Source organism: Mastigoproctus giganteus, chromosome 6 (genome assembly GCF_048544385.1).
Source record: "Mastigoproctus giganteus isolate SK-2022 chromosome 6, ASM4854438v1, whole genome shotgun sequence".
Classification (NCBI taxonomy): Eukaryota; Metazoa; Arthropoda; class Arachnida; order Uropygi; family Thelyphonidae; genus Mastigoproctus; species Mastigoproctus giganteus.
The window spans coordinates 193,699,331-193,725,576 of NC_143580.1; positions in this window are offsets into that span (position 1 = coordinate 193,699,331).

Consider the following 26,246-nt stretch of genomic DNA (forward strand, 5'->3'; position numbering starts at 1 on the left):
ACTAAATACAAACCTAGAACAAATGCAGGCCAGTGAAAATGGCTGCTCAGATTATTACCTATAAAACTTCGCATAAATAATCACAGCTGACGTTAGGGGACGCTGCTAAAGGAAGTAATCCAACTCGCAGATCATTTATTGGGAATGGGGGTGGGGATGGATCATAGCAATATTAAGAAACGTGGAACGGAAGGAGTTCAACAGATAGCGTGGGTCATTTTGCAGACTTATCACGAAAGGAGGCGATGGAGTTCACTGATTGGTCGCTGATTTTAATGTAACTGACTTGACTAACGACTTTTCTGAGAATAATGCACGCATATCGTAAAGAAAGTAGTCCGATAATAAAATGAAATGTTTATAACACTTCGGATATAAATATCATATGTGGGCGCCATCTCGTGTACGATGTTTTAACTATTTTAAGCGTATACGTGATTGCTTTAAAATAAATAACTGTTCTTATTATATTCCGAGATGATCATATAGGAGGAGTTAATTCAGATGAGTTTTTTGAATTAGAGGAATTTAAAATTCTCTAGAAATGTAATGTAATTTTGTACTATCTCAGTAAATTATTGATGTATATAAGATTCTCCACATATTTTATTATTATTATTTTATACATGACAAGATACAATGATCAGGAATTCCTAAGTTTTATTTATTCCGTAGAACACGTAAAATAGAGCAGTTTTGTAAAATTAGAAATATATCTTAAAACAGATGGCGCAGCTTGTCCAGCTGGTTGAAATTAACAACAAATTATCCAAGATGGTGAAACCCTGCAGCAGTGTTGTTTACTCGTTGAAAGTTACTTTTGGACCAGATTTATGCAAAATTAGTGCCATATACGGATAATAATTGAAGACAGACGTGTTCATTTTTTCGACATCAGTACACTATTAACTTGTTAAAAGAACCAGGTAAAGGTAAACAACTCGTTTATTGACAATGGTTTAATGAAAATAATTTCATTAGGCGTAAAACAATGCAAGTTACTATTCTGTTTGACATTTAGCTTCCTATAAATAAGATAATGCTTAAAGTAAACCATAATTTTCGATATACAGAAATAATAATAATGTTGTTCTGTTTTACAATAAGAAATTAACAGTACTTCGTCCGGACACCACTGGTCATAAGAGCTGTACATCGTGCTGAAAATCAAACATTTATTACAAGACAGCTGCAATTCACGCAACACTGGATTCGCACTTAATTACGAATTTTCTCCTTTGTTCTTTTCAGAACAAAATAGAAAATTGCTAATTAAGTGCCTCAATCGTGCAGATCTAGCACGGCGAGAAAAGAATGCAGACAACGTCGTCTTGTTTACTGCACAAGTCTACTAGAATCCAATTCGCTCGTAAATCCCCCGAAATCCCCAACTTCCTTGGGGGGAACTGTTCAGTTGCCTTCCCATCGGAACATTCGACGATGCTGATCGCAGTGGAAAACCTATAGGAAAGTTTTCATCATCCACCATGTTCTGTACAAAGCTAGATGGATCTTTATGTCCTAATATGGAGCTAATGGAGGGTGTTAGAGATAAGAAGCATGACTAATTTAACGTGGCCTTGCACTTATCTGTACGATTGAAGCGATAAAGGGGGAAATAAATTACCTCCCTGCTTACACATCCCATTGATGGGGAGGAGAAGTCGAAAACACTAGCTAATACGACATAGCGGGGCACAGAATTTATCACCGTAGTGAGTGAATGAAAATGCCTACTTACGCTAAAAGAAATAATCATTTAGTGGTAATTATTCCAAAATTGAATGAAAACGAACCTTGTCAATAGTATTTTTCTTTTGATCCCGTGATACTCTAGACGGATTGATTCTTTCATATTAATTAATATCCAGTAATTTGTAGAAATTATTTTTCTAAAGAGTACGTAATATACATATTGTAGCAATAGTTTTCTTTATTTCAGTAGCTTAGCTTAATATCCCTTACATTGTCTCCCTCCCCATCTTTCTTTTCGCTTTATATTTTCATATTTCTTGCCATGTTCCAACTGTCATCCGATCCATCCTAATACGGTATTTTTCGATGCAGTCTGCCAAACTTCATTTATGGACTAGAGAAATCTCCACTTCGCATGAATGTGTTAGCGTCATGGATGAGCAAATTTCCCTCCTTTTATTACAATTCCTTCTGGTGCAGAAGGTCATTCGGTGGACCAAAATCTCCCCTGCCGGTCTCTACGCATCAGCAACACCATCCTGACTGTTATAGTGAAGGAGCAGTTACCGCCCGACTCCGACAGAAGAAAGACCGTTATATGAGCCGTACATCATCGTGATGGTATGCCACTTGACACAGCACTGCTGCTTTGCGCCGACAACGAGAGATTGGGAGAAGATTACCGCTTTTACTGAGTCTTTCTTTGTGATCTGTAATAAGTTTGGGCACAGCAACAGTTGAAGCAGTGTAGTTACAAATAATCACACGAGTGCATATAAAATCCAACTGCTATTCTTGAGTAGTACTGCTTTATTAACCACAGAAGGAAGAGCTATTATATTCAATCCATTTTTTTATCTATGAAAGTAGCCGGTAGATGGCGATATCCAAACCTTTTTTTTTTGAAATGATAAAGAAATTTTATCCCTAGTTTTTATTCTCATAAAGTTATTTTTGTGATAATTGTACATTTCCATAATCCCACCAGGTGGCACCACTTTTGCATATAAAATGCAACTACACTGCTAGACAAAATTAACAGAACATGTAGGAAACGTGGTGTACCTCGTGCGGCTTGAGAATGAAGCGGGACGAAATTTGGTATGGTGGTGTACCACAGAATAACGATGAAATGAGGAGACAACGAGAAACTTCGGACATTTATAAAGGACATTTGTAGGGGTTGTATAAGAATTATCAAAAAGGTCACATTACAGAAGTCGATATATGCCATCGGTACGGTTTATGATCCCCTTCAAAGGCTAAACAGGCCTGACAGTGGTGAACCATGCTTAATATAAGGGTGTCTATAGGATTCTGTGGCAACAAATCCCATTCTTCCACCACAGCAAATCTTAACTTACCAAGTGACGTGACTGAGGAGTTAGCTGTCGGCGCGAAATGCGACGCCCAAAGGCGTCCCACACATTTTCGATCAGATTTAAATCTGGGATTGCGCTGGTCACTGCAGTCATTGTCATTTTGTCATTTGTATGAACCTTTGTCCTAACGCCCAGTCTGCGCGTGTAGCACAGTGGAATCGTCACCGTCCTCCTAACACCGGGTGGAAAAGGCCCGGGTTCGAATCCCGTCGATGACGCCAGGAACGTTAATGGGCGTTTTTCAATCCGTGGCCGAGTTAATCGGTCTCAGGCATAGATGGCAGGATTTTCTCCCCAGAAGCTGGAGTTCTTTTCGTTCAGCAAAACAGGCGAATCGCCCAGAGAACACACGCAATTTACAGACATAATGTATAAAAAATTACGGGTGGCCCTAATATAATAATTTGATTTTTTTATGTTCTAACTGCCACCTGGGCTTCCGCCCATATGCCGCTAGTTCTCAGCTTTAGCTGTATGGTTAGTATATTTGATATACTAACCTTTTATGGTTAATACAAATTTGTATATCAAAGTTCAACAACATAAACTATTGGTACTGATATAGCTCTAGTGATACAAAGGCTCAGCCAAAATTAGCGCGAACCTAAAGAAACTCAGAATTTTGAGAAGCAAATAAACTAAAATTAGCTCTCTCTGCCAGCTGGGGATTCACTTCAGCTGACTGGCACAGACCACGGGGAGGTGGAGCTCTTCAAGTTATTGTACACTGGAGAAAACGCCAAAGTAAAAGCATCTTATCAAAAGCAGCAAATAAGTTACTCAGATAACAAAAAACCACCCACTATGCATAATCCTTGGCATCTGGGCCAGCCACTGCAGTCGCTGGATATCTTCAGTTTCAAGATGTTCCCCACCACGTGAGCTCTATTTGCAGTAGGGTTATTGTGCATGAAAAGAAAATCTGTGCCAACCGCACCCCTAAAAAGTCTCACATAGGGTTCGAGGATCTGTTCTCGGTACCTCACCTCTGCGCAGTTATGGTACCACTATCAAAAACAGGAAGAGGGGGTGCGGCCATTAATCATTATTCTGCCCCACACGAGAACACCGCCTCCACCTTAAGTGTCCCTTTCTCTGATGTTGGAGGGATGGCATAACGATGAAATAACGTCTAGAATCTATCTGTAGGCTAAAACGGGACTCATCAGGGAACACAACTGTACCCCATTTGCCAGGGCTTCCAGTCACATGTTCTTGGCACCAGTTTCGGCGTACTCTGCGGTAGTTTCGAGTTGACGGGATGCAAAGCACCGGCTTCCTTTGCAGAAAGTTCACTTGATTTGAGTCTTCTTGACAACACAGTCCGGTTGGAAATGTTTTCACCTGTGGTCGCGGCACCCTCAAGAGAGAGAGTTGATGAGAAGACATCGTAGGGTTCCGTCTTGCTGTTAGAGCCAGATAGCGGTGTGTTCTGGTTGACGTAACCCTTGGACGATCTTGGCGAGCTCTCCTTGTAATGGCTTCTGTCTCCTGAAACTGCTTCCATAGTGCCGAGACGACACTGCGTAACATATTAAGCAAGTGGTTTTCAACCAACATTTCAGGGATACCGCGTCATTTGGGTTTAAGTTACTTAAACTTATTATTTTTTAAATTTATATATTTATTTCACTAAAAAAGATGTACGGTATCTTTTTAATTTTGTGGTAATCTATAATTGATGTTTACTTAGTACCTCTATGAAAATAAAATTATTATATGTGTATTTAATTTGTATTATGAATTGTAATTTTGTTTATAGCTATATTATTGTAATAACTAGCATATAATTTTTTTTAATATTAGAAATGTAGAGAGAGAATCGGATCTAACAGGCAGAAAATTGAGTAGGGGTGTCGCAAAATAAAAAAAATTACTTATGGGTGCCGTTATTAAAAAAAAAAAGTCGAAAACCACTGTATTAATTAAGCCAACGTGTCCCTTCCGCTTGCGACTGCCGGCATCAAGTCGTCCAACAGCCCGCCATCTCAAAGACTCCTCTAAACGACGACTTGCCATCCTGAGTCCTGGAGAAGTGGCTATCCCACTGAGCAAACCAAAAAAAATGGGAATGAAGTGATGTGGTCGCAACCCGTGTTTTTATACGCATGAAATTTGCATAATGTGCGGCTCTGTAAGGTGGTAGGTCGGTTTCTATTGGATACTCGGATTTTGCATGCCAGGATGCCTATTATATGAAATATTCTCCTTCGCCGACACTGCTCTCAATAAAATATTCATGAAAAACATTTTGCTCTGTTAATTTTGCCGAGCAGTGTATTATTCTTGATTGATGAGGCAGTATTTCTTAACATCAGAAGTGCTATTTCGTTCATATCATGTTTATAGTTGTTGAAATAGACGGCAGATGGCGTTGTCCGATTTTTATTTATTTTTATTATTAACGTACAATGATTTTTGTGATAAATCTGCATTTACACAATCCCACCAGGTGGCACCACTGTTGCACATTGTCACAACACGCGTTGAAATTTTACTTTTGCCAGATCAATCCTAATCAATGCGCAATAAAAAAATAGAGCCTTTTTTTGTTTTCCGAAAGATGGCTTAGTTTCAGAGCAGACAAATATCACTATAGCAGGTGTTGGCAGAGACTACTTTTGTTTTCATAAGGTATGGCGATTCCAAAAAGATGGGGTTCTTTTTATTTTTCGGGAAAATTTGTGTGTAATAGATCTAAAACAGATAGAAAAAAAGAATTTATGCTGCTCTGAGTGTAGAAAAAAACAGCTGCATATCCACCTCAGATTCCAAAGAAATCCGCAGAATTCATTGGGTTGTCTATTTCCTCTGACGGTTACCAAGGCAACTTCAACAAAAAACAAAAACAAAAAAAACACGCGCCATACATTTCTTTCATCGCCAAGAAAAATGAAAGGAAAAAGAGGAAAAAATGATAAATTCTTTAGGAACCGATCGAATAATTGCACGAGCTCTTTTTCATCTTCGCATTCAATAAATATTTCTTAACTTCCGAACTAAAATGAAGACGGATGTGAGGCGCAGTGCGAAAGGACTTTCGCAACTTCAAATAGACAGAGGCACACCTTCCGTCCATGTAAACGTGAGCGAAGAGAATGCGCAGTTAATCGCCGTACCGCAACTTATTAATCCGGTTATTTCCGAATCTAGTTACTGTTTATTTGTCTTGAAAATAACTACGCGTCACTGTTACCTATTCGCCTACGTTTGCAAGCTTTTCACGTAATTCTTGAAATCGGGCACCCACCCTTATCGACTTTCTGTTGGCATCTTTAAGCCATCCTTACAGCACGTGCGAACGTGTTGTGTAAAGATAGCAGCGATTTAAATAGTCGTCGCGTTCGAATTACAGAGTAGTCATTTGCCATTCAAGACGAATTTTGACATTGTCCCGGATGACACGAGATGTCCCTGCCGAAGTTTCCCCATTACTGCATACCTATAAAGAAGAGTTGCGGTGCTCCAGTAGGGGCACTGATCATATGTGCTCCTGCAGCGGGAGCATTGATACATGCAGTAGTGGAGTTCACCCATGTATCGGTGCAGACAGTGACTAGAGGCTTCAGTCAGTGACTCCTGTGTACGACCTGCACCTCAATCCCATTGAGAATTTGTGAGATCATCTGGATCGGGTGTACAAGTGCATGAGAGTGATTACGAGGGTCGAATTTCAGCTTTTATCCTTGTTGGTTTTATCATGGAAAAGCTGCCAAGGATTCATAATTAGAATAAAAAGTCTTCACAGTCTTAGATGGTTCAAACCATCTATGGCCGCGAACTCTTATAAGATACTGCAACATAAATGTATACAACTAGTTTAAAAATGTCTTTATTGTGCAATCGCGTGTTTATAAAAGATACTGTTTTAAATAAAGAATACATTTTCTACGAAGATTCAATCTTTATTTTAGTCTACATACATTATATTTTATATTGACAGAGCTACGATTATGTGAATGGGATTATGGATTTTTTCCTGCTTTGAACTATTGCAGTGTCGGAGATTTCTCTGTTCCTTCAGAAGTAAAACAGTTTGACATTTATGTGTTTTTTGTTGTAGCTGGAAGATCCTACAATACAAAAGAACTCTCTAAGAATTAATTAATAATTATTAATTAATTACTGGTTTACAAATTTAAGTTTGTTCACTGGGGTTTGAATTTTAATAGGTCCTACTGCCGAAATATGTTGCTGTGATTTCAAATATGACTTAGACTTTTTTCTATCACATCCAGATACATCACAATTTAAGAAATAAAAAAGTATTGTTTTTTACGAAAGCATATAACTTTATTGTATTTAGTAATGAAAAATTGATAGGATTACATTTTCATATATCAAAAAATACGTAAATACTAACAAGTATTAATCAAAATTTTGAAACTCTCATTAATCAGACCTTCGTCTCTTTGTTTGAAAAGAACGTTTAATCTTTTTTCTTTTATGTACAGTGCCAGGTTTCTCTCTTTTTAAACACCAGCAGTAGTCGGCCACCATGCTTGTATTCCACCTTCCCTGGTACGTCTGTTCCATTTCCTTTATGTCCTGATGGAATCTCTCTCCTTGTTTCGCTCATCTGTGCAAGATTTTCGGGGGGGTGGGGAATCAAGATGGGCATGCAAAAAGTGAATTTTGATGCTCATATTGCAACCTAAATTGCGAAGCTTTTCGAGCATATTTTGAACAATTTTCTCATAATCCTGTGATTTATGTTTTCCTAGAAAGTTTTCCATTACACTTTTAAAAGCAATCCAGGCTTCCCTTTCAACATCAGTCATAGTAGTTTCAAACTGACCGTCTAAAACCAATTTTCTAATTTGGGGACCAATGAAGATACCCTCCTTAAGTTTTGCGTCAGATAAACCGGGAAATTTACTGCAAGGGTACTCAAAGCAGTTGCCATCCTTATTCAATGCTTTAACAAATTGCTTCATTATGCCTAACTTGTTATGCAGTGGAGGTAAAAGTATTTTATCTGGCTTCAACAAACTTTCGTGCACAATATTTTTTGACCCCGGTGTAAGATTGTGCCTCCGAGGCCATTGCTGCTTTGTCCAATGCAGCGCTTTAGCTCTGCTATCCCATTCACAAATAAAGCGTGGCATTTTAGTGTACCCACCCTGTTGCCCCAACAACATACATAACACTTTTAAGTCTCCACATAGTTTCAATTCGTGATCTTGATATTTAATTTTCTCCAGAAGCAACTTTAGATTGTCATAAGTTTCTTTTAAGTAGACTGAATGAGCAACTGGCACTTATCTCCATTATACAAGAGAACACCTTTTAAACTAGTCTTAGAAGAGTCTATAAATAGTCTCCATTCACTAGGAACATATGGGTTCGAGCCCGTCACCACCAAATACGGAGAATGCGGAAAGGTCAGGGAATGACCACCTCATATTCCCGGAGCAATATGGCCTTAGTTGCTAATGCTCCTAAAAACCAAATAACAAACAAACAACTAGGAACATATGATGGAGCTCCTAAGGCACTTATTAAACCAGTGATATTACTGCAGTATATGAGAGGACCTCCTTGTGAAAAATACTGTATAAACTCACTTTCACGATTTTTGTACTAGGAAAATGATGTACCCGGAGCAAGTAAGTTCTTCGCTTGAAGTCTGGATCCCAGAATTTCAGCAGCATACTTTGGAAGACCTAAGCCCCTTATTAAATCGTTCAGTTCGACTTGCGTGAATTGCTGTGGCGTTAAAATATTTTCTGGTTGATAACATTCCTCTTCACTAACCTCTTTAGATTTTGCTTCGGTGGAAGATGTGGACTCCAAAGTTTCTGGTGGAGGTTTTACAGGCAGATCAGGTCCATGCGGAACCAGTCTTATAGCTGACGGTAGATCTGGATATTTGATGTCCTTTTTATTTTTTGAATTGTAACCTTTAACGTTACATACACAAAAGTAACATTCGGCATGGCTTACTGGCTCGCGCCACACCATAGGAATAGCAAATGGCAAGCACACCTTTTTTCCTTGACTCCATTTTCTAAAATGTTCGAGACACGTATGGCATACTTTATGCGGTGCCTACGAATTATCCTGATCGCCTAGTTTTATGTCAAAGTGTGCATAATACGATTTTTTTTACAAAATTGGTAATATTTCGCCTCTGCTTTACAGGAACAAAACAACCACATATGTAACAAAATATGTCGGGACTGTTTATACACTTTCTGGTTGCCATAATAAAGGAAAACTAACGCACATTGAGAGCTCACGACGGTTTTTACAGGAGTACTGTGACCGCATAAGGGATGCGCCACTTATACAGGCTCTGTGGTTGAGTGGACTGTACAAACAAGTGAGTGCATGCTCAGACAAGTTTAACCCGTAACTACACACAGGAGTCTCCCAGACTCCACTCGGAAAATAAAATTCTCGGAATCACAGATGGGCCGAAAGAGCGAGGTGGGGGCCGTCTACCTTGCAGTATGACCTTGCAGTGTGTGTAGTTACGGGTTAAACATGCACAATCTGTTGTATTTGAGGCAAATATTTGATACTGATTACGAATATAGGGGTATAAAACTTCTAAATCATTGCAGAAACTATAGTTTTGTACACATTTGCGTATAATACCTAGGTAATACTTTGTTAATGAATTGTGAAAAATCTTTACGTGATAGAAACAAACGGACTTCGGTTTAGTAATCAGTAAACATCACAAATAACTGCCACATACTTTTAATCAAACCCCAGATACACTGTAAACCAGTGTAATGATTTAATCCAAATTTGAGATTATCTTCATCCAACTAATCTAGTTCTGATGCAAACCATGCTAAATTTAATCTGATCTAATCTCGATCGGATGTAACATAATCTAATATATCTAGTCTACTTCTCTTTTTATCTAATATCTAGTTTAGTATAATCTAAATTGAATTTAAACCATCCAAATAAAATGTAATCCATTTATTTTCTCTGATTTAAATTAAAATTGCTGAACTTACATTGAAACAAATGAATAATTGTATGAATGCAGAACAGGCTTTCTCTTTCTCATCCAGTTGGAATTTATCTAGAAGTCATGAATATTCGTTACGTCATCCAAACTATCCCAGGAGGGGAAAATAAAGATCAAAATATTCCCACCTGCTCCCATGACGCACTCATACACCGTATATATTTGTATAGTGATATTTTAGACTTACAAGTTTAGTTAACTCTAACAGTTTCTTGGGAAATTACATAGAATTCATCGGGGAGAGGAAGGTCCATCTTTTAATTAACTTCCAAAAGCAGGGTCCCAAAGGTTGTCTTTATATCTTCATATTTCTGTTCTCTGAAATGCCTCCGCGCCACCAACAGACAGCTTTCATGGCCACATCACTTTATAACTTTCTATGCACCTCTTAAAAGCTATTTTAAATAAAAAATAAATAAAGTCTCCTAAAATTAATTTAAAAGTCAAAATAGCCTCGTTTCGTTTTAATATTTCAAACTGATATTTATTTTAAGTATCAGTAATGGATCTCCGGCGTGTATTATTTGTGACGGGCTGTGTACATCAGAATTAGTAGACGTGTTTTTGAAGGGGAGAAGGCTTCAACGTGAAGCCGAAAAAAACAAGCGTTTCTTTTCTTTCTTCAACCAACCTGAACATCCCCAACGCATGGCGAAGCTCGAGTGAACTCTTTAAAGCGACACCTTGAAAAGCAGTGCACACCGATGCTTGTCACAGCGTGATACGAAAATGGCTGCCAATTGACTCTCAGAACATCGATTTTCTTGGGGAAACTCATTTCTCAGAGGTTACTGATCTGTTGCTTCTGTGTGAGTGTTCGAAAAACATGACCGCCGTAAGTCTCGGCACCTGACACCCACACAGCCCACCTCCATTAGAATGAATCGACATAAAAGCGTTTATTTTAAACATTAACGAGATTATGTGCTGAAATGAACGTAGGATATTCACTTCTATATTAACAAACTCCTTTTAACATTGAAATTGTCTTTTTCGTTAGAAGTTAAGTAGCCTCTTGTTATCTGAGTGAACAACTATACATCGGATACAACGAACTCCTTTTAGAAAAGATTTTCCAGTTTTGCTATGTCTACTCTTTGCTACGTGCTCTTCGGACACAACCAGAAAACGTAAAACTGAAAGCAATCGTAAGAAAAGGACTCTGCAAGATAGATAACTTCATTTGCTTCGGGTCATAATCTTATTAATTAGTTCCAATTGTGACGTAATCTACTTAATTGTCTTAAAGAAATAATAAAACAAATAAGGTCGAAAGACATAATCTCGTTACCAGGATTGCTCCTCTTCTGCCCGGGGTTTGAATTAAAACCCAATCCTGGTACCTGTGGGTTTATCGCATTAACGGTCCTACAGGGACTACAGGGACGCCCCTACATGTATGCAGACGACAAACATGTCTTAAAGTTCTTAATCCGGATTAACGTGTTCTGAATAAGGACACTTAGCTCATTTACTGCGCGTAGCGCTTACCCAATATCGTCGCTACTCAGTTGCCACGGCAACCGTGAACTTGGTCTCACTTGGTCCATGTCGTGCAGCAAATTAGAACGAACATTCTGTCCATTTGTTTACTACGGTAAATCTTCATTTGTTCCACAGCGAGCCTCTGATTACGGCAGCCCTCCCATTCTGTGTCTACCCATCTCCGGAAGAGCACTCGGCCGCTGTCTTCTCCGTTATAGACTATGGTATTTCGTGATAGCCACCCACATGACAATCTCACGTTCCGGTGTCCGACGGAATGTGCACCGATGCATTCTGATGGTAATAGGGGCCGTATTTTTTGGGCGGTCGCATCTGCAAGCCGAAGGAAATACCCCATAAGAAATATGTTAGCAGCACGGAGCAGCTCTTTGTGTGCGGTGATTATTAGCAAACGATATGACTGCGAAAGTTGGAACCGACCCTGTCTGATGCGAACACTTACTAAGATGTCGGCCATAATGATGGTCGTTTCCCCTTTGGATCAAGCGCGAATGGCCAGACGCCGAAATTAGTGCCCCTGTAAATATAGTTTGCCAACATATTCTATAGTGTGCTGCGGAGAGATCATCTACAAGGGGAAGCAAAGGAATCATTTCGTTATCAGAATTAAATAACGGACGTTAGTGAAATACAGCAGCCACAAGCAAATATTAGACGCAAAATAAGTCAGATGTTTTCATTGGCCACTCTTCATTATATACGCCTGACTAATGTGCCTTTTTTAGTTATACTCATTAAATGTTATTTACAAACGTTGAAAAGAAAAGCTTGGAAGCAAACAGCCTCTGTTACTCGTATTTTATCTTTTTTTCCCACTAATTTTCATCAATCATTTGTCTAATACTGTAATACCTCTGCGCATGCCTAGTTTTTTGTAATACGCAATACTAAACTTGTCTAATAATCAACCGTATGTATCCATTTTTTATAAGTTTATCAGTAATTATAAATACATACGGAAATCTTACTTAAATGTTTGGAAGACCAGAACATTTAAATAAGATTCCTCTTTGGATACCGATACACCAGTTTACATAATAAATAAATATATAAAAATAAAACCTTGCCGTGATTGGTTTTCTATTGCGAGTTATCTACTAGTGTGGAATGGCTATGTTAATGTAATTTTGTCGATAGTGCGTTATCTAAACCTTCACACGATCTTGCGACCACTCGTTTCTGGCGAGAGCAAAATACTGATCATGTGTTCGTGCCTTGCATGAGGAAAATCGGAAAGATAAAAAGACGGGGTGCAAAGGGTAGAAGAGATCGATGTTTCTCCTGCCTCATACCACCCGTTATGGATGCACTGTGTTGTTTATAGAGAAATTGTAAATAAGTTCTCTTTTGCGAAAAATCATTCGCTATTGACAATTGAATCCATCTTCGTGGTCTTTCACTTCTTCGGTAAGGCAAAGGATCTTCTTAGGTTTATTTCTAAGTCAATAAGTCATAGATCTTTTTCCCTAAGGAGAAGATGGAAAAAGAGTTTGTTTTAAGTCCACAAATGAGCTCGAATGCTGTTAGAGATGCAAAAGAAAATCGACCAACCACATAAGACGAGAACATCCGACTTGTAAGCATCCCAAGATCGGGTTTCTTGGTGGAAGCGATTACTCCAACGACTCCTTCTGTCGAAACCATGAAAACCGAAATTCCAAGCAGACAAACCCACACGAGCTTATCCATTACACACTATTAGGGTAATTATTTCGGGCATGCGGACGTCAGTGATTTAATTTCTCAGTTTCTTGAAGCAGCGAGCGCAGTCGTTCGCTTGTCTCTGATTACCTGCTTACTGAAGCGTTTGAAAACAGTAGGCACCGAGAACGTTTGTCATTCTTTCCATTAACTCTTTCTGCAACAGCCATTACAAACAATTATAGATTCCCATTGGTGTACCGAGAAAGGCATCTGGCGATGGAGAATAATCACATCCGCTTCGTCTTCCGCAAGCTCCATTTATCACTTGAAATTATCAATTCCTAATATTCGTGACGCACTCGCAAATGACACGTGACAGTTAGTCCTAAAAGGGAGCAGTAACCGCGGTCGAAAACAAAGAAAGTGATCTAAGAGAAGTTCACATCTCTCTCTATTGGGTTCCATTCTCCAGACAAACTGAATTCACTAATTATATTTTCTTTTTCGTCTTTTTTTTTTTTATCTCCCTCCTTTTGTCAGTTAGCGAAATTACCCAAAGAGGGATGCAAAGAAATATTTACGAAGTAATAAATTGATTCGTCTCTCCCATTAAAAGACAATTTTTATAACACCCATAAAATTAACCTCTAAAATCAAAATGATGCCACCAAACGATCAGAAATTCTTTAAAAGTTAATATTTTCAGTAATGAAGCTATTTCTTTCTCAGAGTGGTTTAATCCTGGTTTCTTTCTGTGTAATACCGAGGCAGTAGATCCGCCTGCAATGAATACTATATGAAGTGCAGCTCGGGCAATCAAAACACCATTAGGTACGAAGAAAACATTAAGAGGGTTGATATTCCAAGAGAATGGTGGTGATGCAATAAAAAAGCACACTTAACATACAACGATATTACCTTAGAAAGTCGAGATGATGAGCTAATGAACAGGGAGGAATGAAGGTGATAAAGAGATGCAGAGAGGCAAGGGAAGTCTGAAAACCATCGGAATACAGAAGCTCATTATTCAGGGATGTTGCCAGTAAATGAACGTGTGGGCTGAGTTGGATGATCACGAAGAGTGGGAGAAAAATCAATAAAAAAAAACACTACGAGGGTGTCACCACAATTATCTGCATCTCTAGAAACAAAATGTCTGAAAAAAAAAACAGACATAGATAGATAAAAAGATGAATATGAACTGTAAAGGTGTGACTCAAATTTCCTTTTTGATTTATAAGGCATTTATTTCTTTTATATCTCGATATTGATGACGTCATGGTATCGTGCAGTTTGTAGTCATTTGTTTTTCGGTTGGTGCTGGGCCCCGCTGCTAGTGGGATCCCATTACTGTGTAAACAGTTCGCATCATGGGGAATACCCATTAATCACGCTACTTGAGACAGCGGCAGGAAATTAGCGTGGAGCGTTCCAAGTGGCACGTGCTTGGGGGAGACGCATAAATCTATTACCACGTGCGCGTTTCTGACAACCCCTTTTGCTACCGAAAAAGGCGGCACTACCGATTATAATGTTCCAACAATAAGAGACATTTTTTTTCGTGACGAGATACTGTCAGACAACATTCGCCACCAGAGGTCGCCTTTTAATGCTTCTTTCTTTCTAGCTCCTTTTTTTTTTTTTTTTTTTTTTGCCCAGTGCACAGTTCATCAACTCTGGCAGACTCTGGGAATACAATTTGCACAATTTATACCTGGTGATGGATATCAAACGCTGTTCTGGCGTCTTGCCAGAGGGACACCCTCATTTGGAGTGTGTGTTACAAGCCAGGCAGGGAGAAGGGGGGATATCACGCCATGTCGTACAAGGAGTCTGTGTTCTATAAATTATAGTCAATGCTAGGAAATCGCCCACTAATATACAAGGAACGAAGGTCACTGACATTAAGTCGAAAGACATGGTTCTGTATTCCATTACAGCGACACCTGCGATCATTTCTTTTGGAATGTGTGCCTGCAATTTCCTAGATCTGGGTAGGCATCATTCGTAGGTGATTTTTGCTCGAAATTTTCACCGTTATATTATCCCCTTGGATTTCACGCCAAATGTATTACGGAAAAGCGAAAAAAAGGTGAGCGGTAGATCAATTGCGAGCTCACTTACGATTCATCCCTTCCTGCAAAAACTAACGCTGAGAGAAATTACCTCAAGGAGTAATAGAGCCAAGTAGTGTATATTCGGCTAATGGTGTGTGGAAAGTAATAAACATCGCAGTTTTAAAGAGTGACATACCCAGTCCCCTGAGGTCAGTACTAACTGTTGATCGACAGTCTTTAAAAAAAACTGTGCCCATTGATAAAAGGATGCAGAATGCGAGTTTAAAATTAAAACGATTGATTTTTCCAAACTGCCAGCTTTTAACCCCTAAAGAATTTTATTGTAACACTGAACTCAACCGGAGGTTTTCACTTTTATAGACTTTAAGGAATAAAATATTTTGAAGCAGAGTTAAAGCGAATCAAAAAAATTAACTTACATATGGAAATTTGATTTAATGATTAATTGAAAGTAATTTTAAAATATTTTTTGAATATTAATTCGAAACATTTAAAATTTTTAAATATTAAATCTTAATTAAAAGAATGATTTTTTAAAAAATTATCCTCATAATTAAATAACGCTTTACTTAATAATTATAAAAATTGCATAACAAGTTTGAACCAGTCAGATTATATTAATTTCAACTTTTAAAACAATCCACTAAATTTTATGAATATACATTAAAAGTACTTTAAATTAAAATAAATAAGCCATTTTATTCATTTAAAATACATTTAAGTGAATAATAGTCAATATAGGCGTAAAATAATAATAAATAACAACTGAAATTAATTAAATTATTTAAAATGGATTATATTAAACTACAAGTTAACTTGAAATTAAAATTATTACTATTTAAATAAAAATTAAATTGGATAATTTAAATTAAAAGTTAAATAAATTAATATTGTTGATTTTTGAATTATAAAAAAGAATCAATTGGGGTTGTTTAAAAATAAGTCCGGCGGTTTGTTTCTGAGCTGATATCGGGTCCATTTTATTAGTGTGAAGTTGATTTTCATCCTTGATTGTTTAAAAGGATGGACAAAGTGCAATTTCCCGTATAGTTTATCCTCGTTGTCTGAGAATTCCCATACACTCACCACGTGCTTAGTTGGTAAGGCAAAGAATTTGTGCGAAATACAGTAAAACCTGGAAAAATCTTTAGGCCCTAATCCATCACTGTCGGCCTCTTTTCTCAGTAGTGAGAAGACCTGAAAACGTCTCTCGTACTATTCTCTGCCCATCGGCTCATACCCAAGTGAACAATGGAATTCTTACAGGCGATAAATGATGAACTCGCGCAAAATACCATCTCTTGTGTGAAATTCTCCTCTTCATGCTACGGGTGCACTGAAGACAAGGGAGGTGACGGATGTTGAAGAACGCCCCGATTTCGGCGTAGCTCTAATGTGGTAACTGCTGTCGGAATGTTAGTAAAGGTAGTCGCAAGAAAAAGGCGATTGAAGTCCAAAATTAAGAGAAACGGTTTTAGATTAAGAAATGCGACATTTCTCCTTTAATTCTGCACCGTTTGCGTTATTCTTCTTTCTTATTCTTGGATTCTTATAGACACAAGAAATAGTCCCCTTATTTTGGGAAACAAAGTAGTAAATATCTTACCAGTTTCCTTTTATTTATTCACTTACTGAAAAGCGATTACAAAATTCATAATGAAAGCAACAGACTTACACTGCAGTGTGCGAGGTCTGTTTTTGATAGTAGATACTTCATTATCAGAAAATGCAAACATTTCTATATAAAAGAAAGTTTACATTTTAAGTTAATTGTAAATAATGAAATGTGAACTTATTTTCTTAATTTTAATAGTTATTATATGGAGTTTTATTCAGACACGTTTCCTCTTTTATAATATTACTCTTTTGTGAAAGCGTAACGTTGGCTGTTCATTGATGAATACACGCTGAGTAACAAAGACGATAAGGGAATAAAAACTATCCAAAATAGATAATACAGAAATTGTGTGATTTCCACGTGCGCTTCCAGCATCCCGGCTTCACGAGAAAATGGAGCGATGAAGTGTAGATGGTGCAAAATGGGAGACTGAAGGCCACTAACGGAGTGTTAAAGACCGATCATGATTTAGAAGTATCAAGGCTGTGAATAAAGAAAGCCCGAGGAAATGGGCTTTCTTGAGGACCACGCGCGTCATCTGGTCATTACGTTATCTGCAAGACGGCAACATCCCTAAATCCGTGCCCCCTCTCTTTCTCTCTCTTCACGAGAGCCGGAGTAAATCTGGTGGAGATTGAAGCAGAGAGAGAGAGAGTGGCAGAAAATGTGCAACGTGATTTCAAGATAGAGCAACCAGACACGTGACAGCGAATGGGGTTTAGCTGTAGTTCACCGTGTGGCAGCTGTGGTAACGCTGTTAATGTGTCCTTTTGACTGGAAGCAATCGCTGCTTGATAATACGTAGAGAACTAACTGCAATAGTTTGGTAAAACAGCAACTGTTTGATATTACTAACGTATGACGTCGAAAATACGTATTAAGCATGTCGTGCAAAAAATACGTCACGTCACATGTCATGCAGTGCAAGTCAGGTCAAAATAGGAAATCACACATCGCATCAAAATACAGTTAAAACGTCACATGCACTTAATACGTCACGTCTGAAATATAATCAACGCGTCATTTTAATAAAACGGCATATTTTAAGTTCTTTTGTTATGTTTGCACATTTTTTTTTTTTTAACGCAAACCTATACTTACCGAGTTAGGACCGGATTTGAAGTGTATCAGGCTTATTTTTAAGCAGTTATAATGAAAATGCTAATTTCCATTTCCAATTCTTTCATTCTTCAAAGAGTAGGGATGTACGAATTTTTATTATGAATAAATCTCCTTTTTTTTTTTTTTTTTTTTGTACTCCTTTTTAAAAATATGCCGTTTAAACACCGATGGGTTCTTTGCGCCATATGTTTCAAATATTTCTCCATTTATTTCTTTCGGTTTAATACGTTAAACTTATCGCGAAGACAGCTTATTGAAAGCTACCACATTAAGCTTCATTTCTTCCTAGTAAATGTTTTTCCAGCTAATCGTGCCATTATTGGGAGGCACATATTTACATTAGCGTCGTTAACTTATAAAAAGATGCTTAATTGGAACACCGTTGAATAAATATCCCACTAGTGGCGGTAAATGATAAAGAGAAAGCCATAGGGGCGGTGTTCAATCCCTAGCGATTTACTGATTGGTTAGTTTCATTAGAAATTTCACAAGTTGTTTGATTACACATTAAACAGAGGTTGAAAATTCGATGTTGGTTTACCATTGGATGCTGGCATGAAAACTTATTATCTCTCTCTCTCTCTCTCTGCTTCTTCGTTATCGTGAATGGCATAACCCTCTCTCCTCATCAGTCCTCAACACTTTATACCCCCTTCCTTATCTACAAGGAAACTTTCAACTATTATTGGAAGATTTTTCTAGCTTTGAATATTAATTAACAAATTAATAAGTTAAAATTATGTTAGTATAGCGAAATTATATGCTTTGAAATCTTCATGAATACAATGAAACGTACTTTAACCAGCCCTCTGTTAAACACTGACCTGGCTAATGACGTGTAATTTCAGCAAGAACACGTCATGCTGAAATTGCACGTCACGTCAAGGCATGTCAAATCTAAAATATGCAACCATACATCACATTAAAATATTTAATATGACATCACGTATAAAATATTTATTTATTAAAATAATTATTAATTAATATGAAATCTGGCATTAATAAAGTAAAAAAAAAGTAGAATTTTTCTCACGGGTTAATTTTTTCAAAGTTTATATCTTTCACAGTCTCCTCGCACTCCAATGACAGAGAGAAGTCTGTACTAGACATTAATTGAATCCATGGAATTTTTTTTCCCTATTCGTTCATCCACAGGAAACAGTAAGAAAATGTCAAAGTTTCACACGCCTTAGAAGAAACTCAATTTCAGAAAAGCTTCCGAAAATAGGCTTTATTGTGGTTAAGTGGATGGTGGAATCATCCACTTCGATATAACACCATATTCCCCGAGATCTCAGGAGATAGAAATTGAAGTGGTGGATGGGAGGGAGGACGCTAGTATTTACCCACTACAACAGATCGATACATGAAGAGTACTTGTCAAGTACTGTATTAGATTTTCATTTCAGCCTAGTCTGGGCTTCCAGGAAGAGATTGTGAGAGAAGCTGTTTTTATCTGTTCTGAACGAACTTCATCCACAGCCGTCAGCATATCAGCGTTCCCTCTTCTTCCCCCTTTAGAGCAGTGGTTCTCAACCTTGGTATAAGAAGCTATTTTAAGCGACACGCTAACCCCTACTCGAATACCCTGTGTTTCAGAAAGGAGATAAAGATTAGAAATACTGCTGAAATTTTTAATAAAAAAAAATAGCCCAAACCAGGGAATCTTTCACGAAATTTTAGTTTTCAATTTTAATCTGAAAGGATTTCGGTAGAATCAAATGTAATTATTAAAGGGAGAAAAAAAAGAAGAATTAAAAAAAAAACCAAAAAAAAAAAACACCATGGATGATATAAAGATACTTCCACTGCGTTACCATGTCTCTAAAATACAGTCACTCTGCATTGTTCGTAATTGGGATTTCCGTTGTTTCTAACTTTTTTAGACCATAGAATTTGTTGCAAGGTATGTGGGCGCTCCGTTTCCCTCAGCTGAGCTTCAAAATTTTGCAAGATGTTTTCTGAACATATCTAATCTGAAAGCGTGTACATATATACAGATCGAGCAATCCTTCCTGGAGCCACGTACATGCTAAGGCGTTTCATCAACATCACTGTTAATGAAAAGAGTTAAAAGTGTGCCGTAAGCGTCCCAATTAGCTGAACAAAGGCCCCACCAAGCTAGCACGGACATGCTGTCTGGTAGAGGAGGTACTGCGAATTCAATTACTCCGAGGGGGAACTTGTAACCGAATTAAATCTGCGGCAGTATCGGTAATGGCAAACACAATCATTTAATCGATAGGATGTCTGAATACGAAAATACTCCGACGTCTTCCTCCCCATGAAAATCCCCCATCCCCCTCTCCTTTCGAATCTCTTCCTTCCATGCGTATCTTGCTCAAGACGTGCAGAGATGTTTTTCTAACTTCTTGGGAGCGCCATATGGTTGTGAACGCTGTTTGAAGTGGGTGAGATCTTCTCGTGAGAGCACCCACTGGAATTACTGCGTTTCTAGGGGTGGTCGTAGCGCGTTATCTCATTTCTGACCACTTTAAAATAACAGCTGGCGTAGTTAGCAAACAACTTTAAATATCTGACGGAATTCATCCAAAAAATAGATAAATTAGCCTCTGCTAAAAAAAAAAAAAACATTGTGCAGTGAACTACGTAAAGCTAAAAACGTTCCAGTGGCACTTATTGTGAAATAATCGGTCACTGAAAGTGACATCTCTTGGGAGATTTTAGTTGTTTAGGTATTTTTCTGGATATTATAACGCTTTTCGAAAATCTCCCGCATTCATCACATTTCGACAGCCACTTGGGAAAACTGGAAAATGGAAATAGAGACAAGAAACCATGGTTTTAGACAAAATTAGATTCTTGTTGTTTATCCGGTCTTTAATTTTTTTCATTCTTTCTAAAGATTTTCTTTTAGACGTGACCTAGAATTACGTGCGTGCGCGTTAACGTCGGGTGCTAAAAAAAAAGTCTGTAAAGAGATCAAATCGATTCAAATTTACCTCAGCGAAAAAGGTCTGTTCTCAGCACACACTGACACTAATAATTAATTCATGAGTCCTCCCCCTCCTAATCCGGCCACCCTTAGGGATCTGCCGCTCTTTCCCCCCCCACCTTTCATTTCGTTCTAGGAAGTGTCACCTAATTATCCCTGTCAAAACCAGCATTTTTTCCCCCTCCAGTTTCCGCTGAAACAGCATCGCCTGGCGAATATCCTCCAACATCCCCGTAATCCTCAACGTGGAGCCCATTAAGGTGGATTTCGAAGAAAAACAAAAAAAAAAAGCTTCCATAGTCCCGCTTTCTATTAAAAATATCTAATTTCGATTGTCAGTTAACCGTGAATGAAAGGCGACAAACGACACGTGACATAACACGTGATTAATAACTGAAAACAATTTCTGTTAGTTTTGATTAAAATCAAAATCGAATGTAGTTTAAAACTTGCATAAATAACCGCGTAATGAAGGTCAGTGACTGAATAAACTGATACACGTGAAAAATCTAAAAAATCCGAGTGATTCTTCAAACGGATGCGATACCGAGAACTCCAGGGCTTGTGGGCGAAGACTGCAATTCTCCGAATTAGCAATTTCTCTGTGGTTGCCCACAGTCTTGCCACTCATTTGGAAAACAAAAACCTCCCCACACACTACGGAAGTTAGCAACATCACAATTAGGAACTTCTCTTATGGGACACAAGACGACTTCTTGCTTCTCTTGAAAGCGAACTGTGTTTACCCTCAGGGAATCCATGAAGCTATTGACAAATATCAAATTAAGTGTAGAACAACCTTATTTAATTAAAGCTCACGAAGCGCTCTGTCTTCAAACACACACACACAATCGAACATCTACCAGATCAATAGGAAGTGGCAGCCAGCAGGAGGAGAGTTTATTCAAGATTAGAAACAGGTGTGGCAAGAAATTAATGAGCCCGTATAAAAATAAGACAAATTCTTTTCCAGTTTAGGAAGGATAAGACAATTTTTGGCATCGACTTCCGATATATGGCGTTGCTTTGGTCGCCAAGTTTTGTGTATTGTTATATTAACGCTTTGGTGATCGAATTAGTGGATCCAAATGGATATACAGTATTTAGAATGTACCGTCTTCTAGTAGGGGTTCAAGAAATATTAGGTTTACATAACTGTATAAACTTTTAAAGCTGTTTTTTGAAAATGATTCATCCAGTTATTATTATAAACATTAATAGCCTCTGACGCTTTTGGCAGGGCAGTGTATACATGTGATAAAAAAGGGTATGCATAATTCCAGTTAAACGAAATTATTTGTTTTCGTTTAAGTAAATAAACTGGAGACAGCAAAGCTGAAAAAGCACAACCGATTGTGAATTCCAAAGAAAAGAAAGAAAAATCCAATTAAAGCGTTGATTAGCAAACTTAATCGGGTTGTTATCTAAGTAGGAAGAAGGCGAAAGAACACAAATTATATAACACCCACGGTATCTTTACTTCTGATTTACATTATCGCCATCTTCTAAGAATGCGATAGCATCAATCAGACACCTCGCTTGACAAGTTTCCATCGATATAAAGTGTCAATACCTACAAGGGATTGTGCTCTGAGTAGCATTCTATATGGCCTCGTGATGAAGATTTTGAAGGTCACGGAATGAGAGGGTACAGGTTATGTTAAACGGCCTGTCCATCAGCTACTAAGCTAACCCCTCCAGTTCTGCCTACGTTGTAGAGCCTTGCATTCCATTTAACCTACAGTAACCAGATGTTCCAGTTTTCCGGAATTGTCCGAATTTTTTACGTTAAAAAAATTCTAGAAAATTCTGTCTCGTACAGGGTGATTCAAAATTCGCTCAACCTAAATAAATATTAGTTATTAAAATATATTAATTCTTTTACTATCAGATTATGCAGTCAAGTAATTATAATAACTATAATTATAGTTAGGCAATTACAAAAAAATATAATAAATATGTCGAATACATACTCGAGCTCTTTTCATATTCGATGATATCTTTTGTAATGTTTAAACGTCAGTATACAGAATATATCGAGTGTCATGAGTGCCTCGTCTCAAACCGGTGTGGATAAGTTTGTGTAAGTGTAACCTTAGAATCTCTGTTCTGCATGCGGAAATATACAGTGTTGCCACCGATGTGGTTTTTTCATTTTATTTTGCTTCATACGAATTTTTAATAATCTTGTACAGTATTTTGAAAGAGAAACGTGTCGGAATATTCTTTTTACTTAAGCACAAGACAGCTGTGTGTCTGGGGGGGTATTCTAGCACAAGACAGCTGGGGGGGATATAATTAATTTTTATTTCTTTTATTTATATATATATATATTTTTTTTATTATTTTTAGACCTTATTTTAATCTATCCCTTAGCTATTTCTTTCCCCCTTTTCCTTAGAACCATAAAGGCTGTTGTTGTTATTTTCTTTATTCCTTTAAACAGGGGGGGTCCTCACTTCCCTTTCAAGGCCCACAAGCTATCTGCTGCGCAGTTAATCGGCACCCTTCTTACTCACTCCTTTGTCATTAAGGTTTTTTTTGTATCAGAAGATCCAAGTTGGAGGAAATACTAATTTTCTCTTATTTGTGTTATTATCTCCCCGTGCTAGAATAGTTCCCGTGACTTACAGTTAATGCTTGGTGTCAATATCACACATAAAGCTCATGATAAAACAAACTAGATTTATTTACTTGTTTATACAAGATATTTACACACACTATATAATTCATAATATCCAATTTCTTACAACTAATTATTAATATACAAGGGGTGATTCAATTAAGTTTCACCTTCATCCTATATACTCTAGAGAGGAATGTTCTACAGAATAAATATTATACACTGTTATTACTAGTTATACATTCCATAAACTTGACCCTTTTCAGGTTTAACAACTTTCCTTATTTTTCAGATACTTCTAATCACAGATGAGTAACACTCACACACTTTCTTTCTCTCTTTTTCCCTAGTTAGTGACTCTAATTTCTATCACTTACGATAGTGTTCATCTGTTTTCAGTTCTTTACTGACTGTCCTGTCCATTACTTTTTCTTTCGTTTATTTCTTTATAACACCGTTTCTGTTAATAAATATTCTACATAAACTTACTTGCTTTCCTTTTCTACCACCTGGATGAGTTTTCCTTCTTTGCTTCTTCCGCTATTTCCTCGCTGGACTTGGCCACCGCAAACTCGCTAGATGTGCTCCCGGTTCGACCTCAGACGTTCCTATTGCGCACAGGATCTTCCTCCAGGACTGTTACTTTTTTCCTCAGTGGATAACTCAAACGACCTTCCTTACTCTGACCCTTCCGCCTTTTTTTTTTTGCTATTATTCTACCCACTATACTTCTATTTTTTCGGAACTTTCTATATGCGCTTCCCGCACTCCCAAAAATATCTTTCCGCCGCTCTCACGCCTCTCCCCAGAATTTCCTCCTGATCCTTCCTTCCAGACTTCGGGACTCTGACTTTCGGGCTCTCTCCGTCTTCTTCCTGCATCCGAGTTTTGTTTCCAACTCTCCCTTATTTTTCGTCCAATCATATTTTTCTCTTCCTCTTCATCTTTAATTTCATTCGCTTATTTTTTTTTTCTCGTCGTCCGGACCCGCGTCTGGTAGGTTGAGCTCCCTTCTTTGTGTCGAGAACATCTGGGCACTAAGCAATCTGTAGAACTATCTTTGGGATGCCCGCTACCACTTACCTCTTCCTTCACGCTTCCTTCCAAGACAACGCCTGTGAAATTATTGAGAGTGCCTCCCGTGTCGGCCTGTTTGGACTTTGTTTACCGCTCGAACACGGTGAGCTCTCTGATCTGGGTCTTCCCTTTGGATGGAGTACCGAACCACTTTAGGGGTGTGGGCGTTCTTTTGTCCCCCGCTACCGTCAGTAGGCCACAGCCCTTTTTCTGTACTCACGAACTGTGTCAAACTGGCCTACCCATTGTATCACAGTTCAGTCAGCGCCCCCCCCCTGCTGTTAAGCTAATCTCTCAGTATTGAAAGGTGCACTGCACAAGCAAATCTGCTGAGTGCTTATCTACAAAAACATTAGATATTGTAAATTATAAATTCCTAAAAATATATGTAAGAATAGTTCTTACACAGCTATTATTATTATTTTTTTACATATCATTGAAGACTGTTAAGCCTAAATTGAAATATAGGCTTATTAAAAAAAATAATAATATGTAAACTAAATCACAATTGAAGTGGATTTTCATAATCACTCTTACCGACTTTTATATATGGTTAGTCTTTAAATGAAAAATGACGTCACAGTTGCGTCAAATGTGATGTCACTTGCTGCAGAGTTTCACTGTTTGTCCTAGTTTTGAAATTTAAAAATCTGATATAATATAATATTTTACAGTCCCGTTATAATCCTATTTGGTAAAGTACTTTTTCTTGGAAGAAAAAGGCAAAATGCTATCCTCTGTACACCAATTTCTAAAATAAAAGAAAATGCATAATTTAAAATGTGACTAGATGTGAGATGTAGCTGGCATGGACGTAATGAGTTGCTATTAATTATTATTCTCGCAATATGTAAATAGCTCTTATAAATAGGATCTTATAAATGTAAATAGCTCTTATGGATTCCTAGTAGATGCTTTGTTTGTACATCATTCTGACCTCGACCTCATTTCTTTTAATTTACGAGGCTTTGTACTGTATATATTTGTTGAATTTTTTTTTTTTTTACGTCCGATTCTCCAAGATTAAACAGACTTCTTCCTTGTTCATTGTAAAAACATTTACGAAAGATTCCTTTGACCTTGTCGTATTTATAGATTGTATTTTAGGGATGAGGGGCGTGTTGTTCAATTGCTTTCTTCGCAGTGGTAAACTAATTAATTTTACCTGTCGTTAATAGCAATTTTGTTATCCGAAAAACGAAATAATAATCAGTCCTGAATCCTTCATTCTACCCTTCACGCCCTCTGTCTTCTCTTTCAATTACTTTACAGTAGCGTTTTCGGCTCTTTTAATAACAAGACCCACCCAAAGTTCAAGAAATCTCTCGAGGCCAAACTTAAAATGAACAAAGGCCTGTTGCCTATATATAAAGTATTTTAATCATTAAAATATGTATTAAAATATATTGAAACCGGTTCTCGAGAAGCACCCGAAATTCCTTCTCTGCCCACCGAGTGAGAAAATATCACGTAACACATGTTAGACATAAACAACTTCTTTTAAATTTAAATGTGCAAAAAAGAAAAGAAAAAGAAAAAGTTGTGTAGTTTACA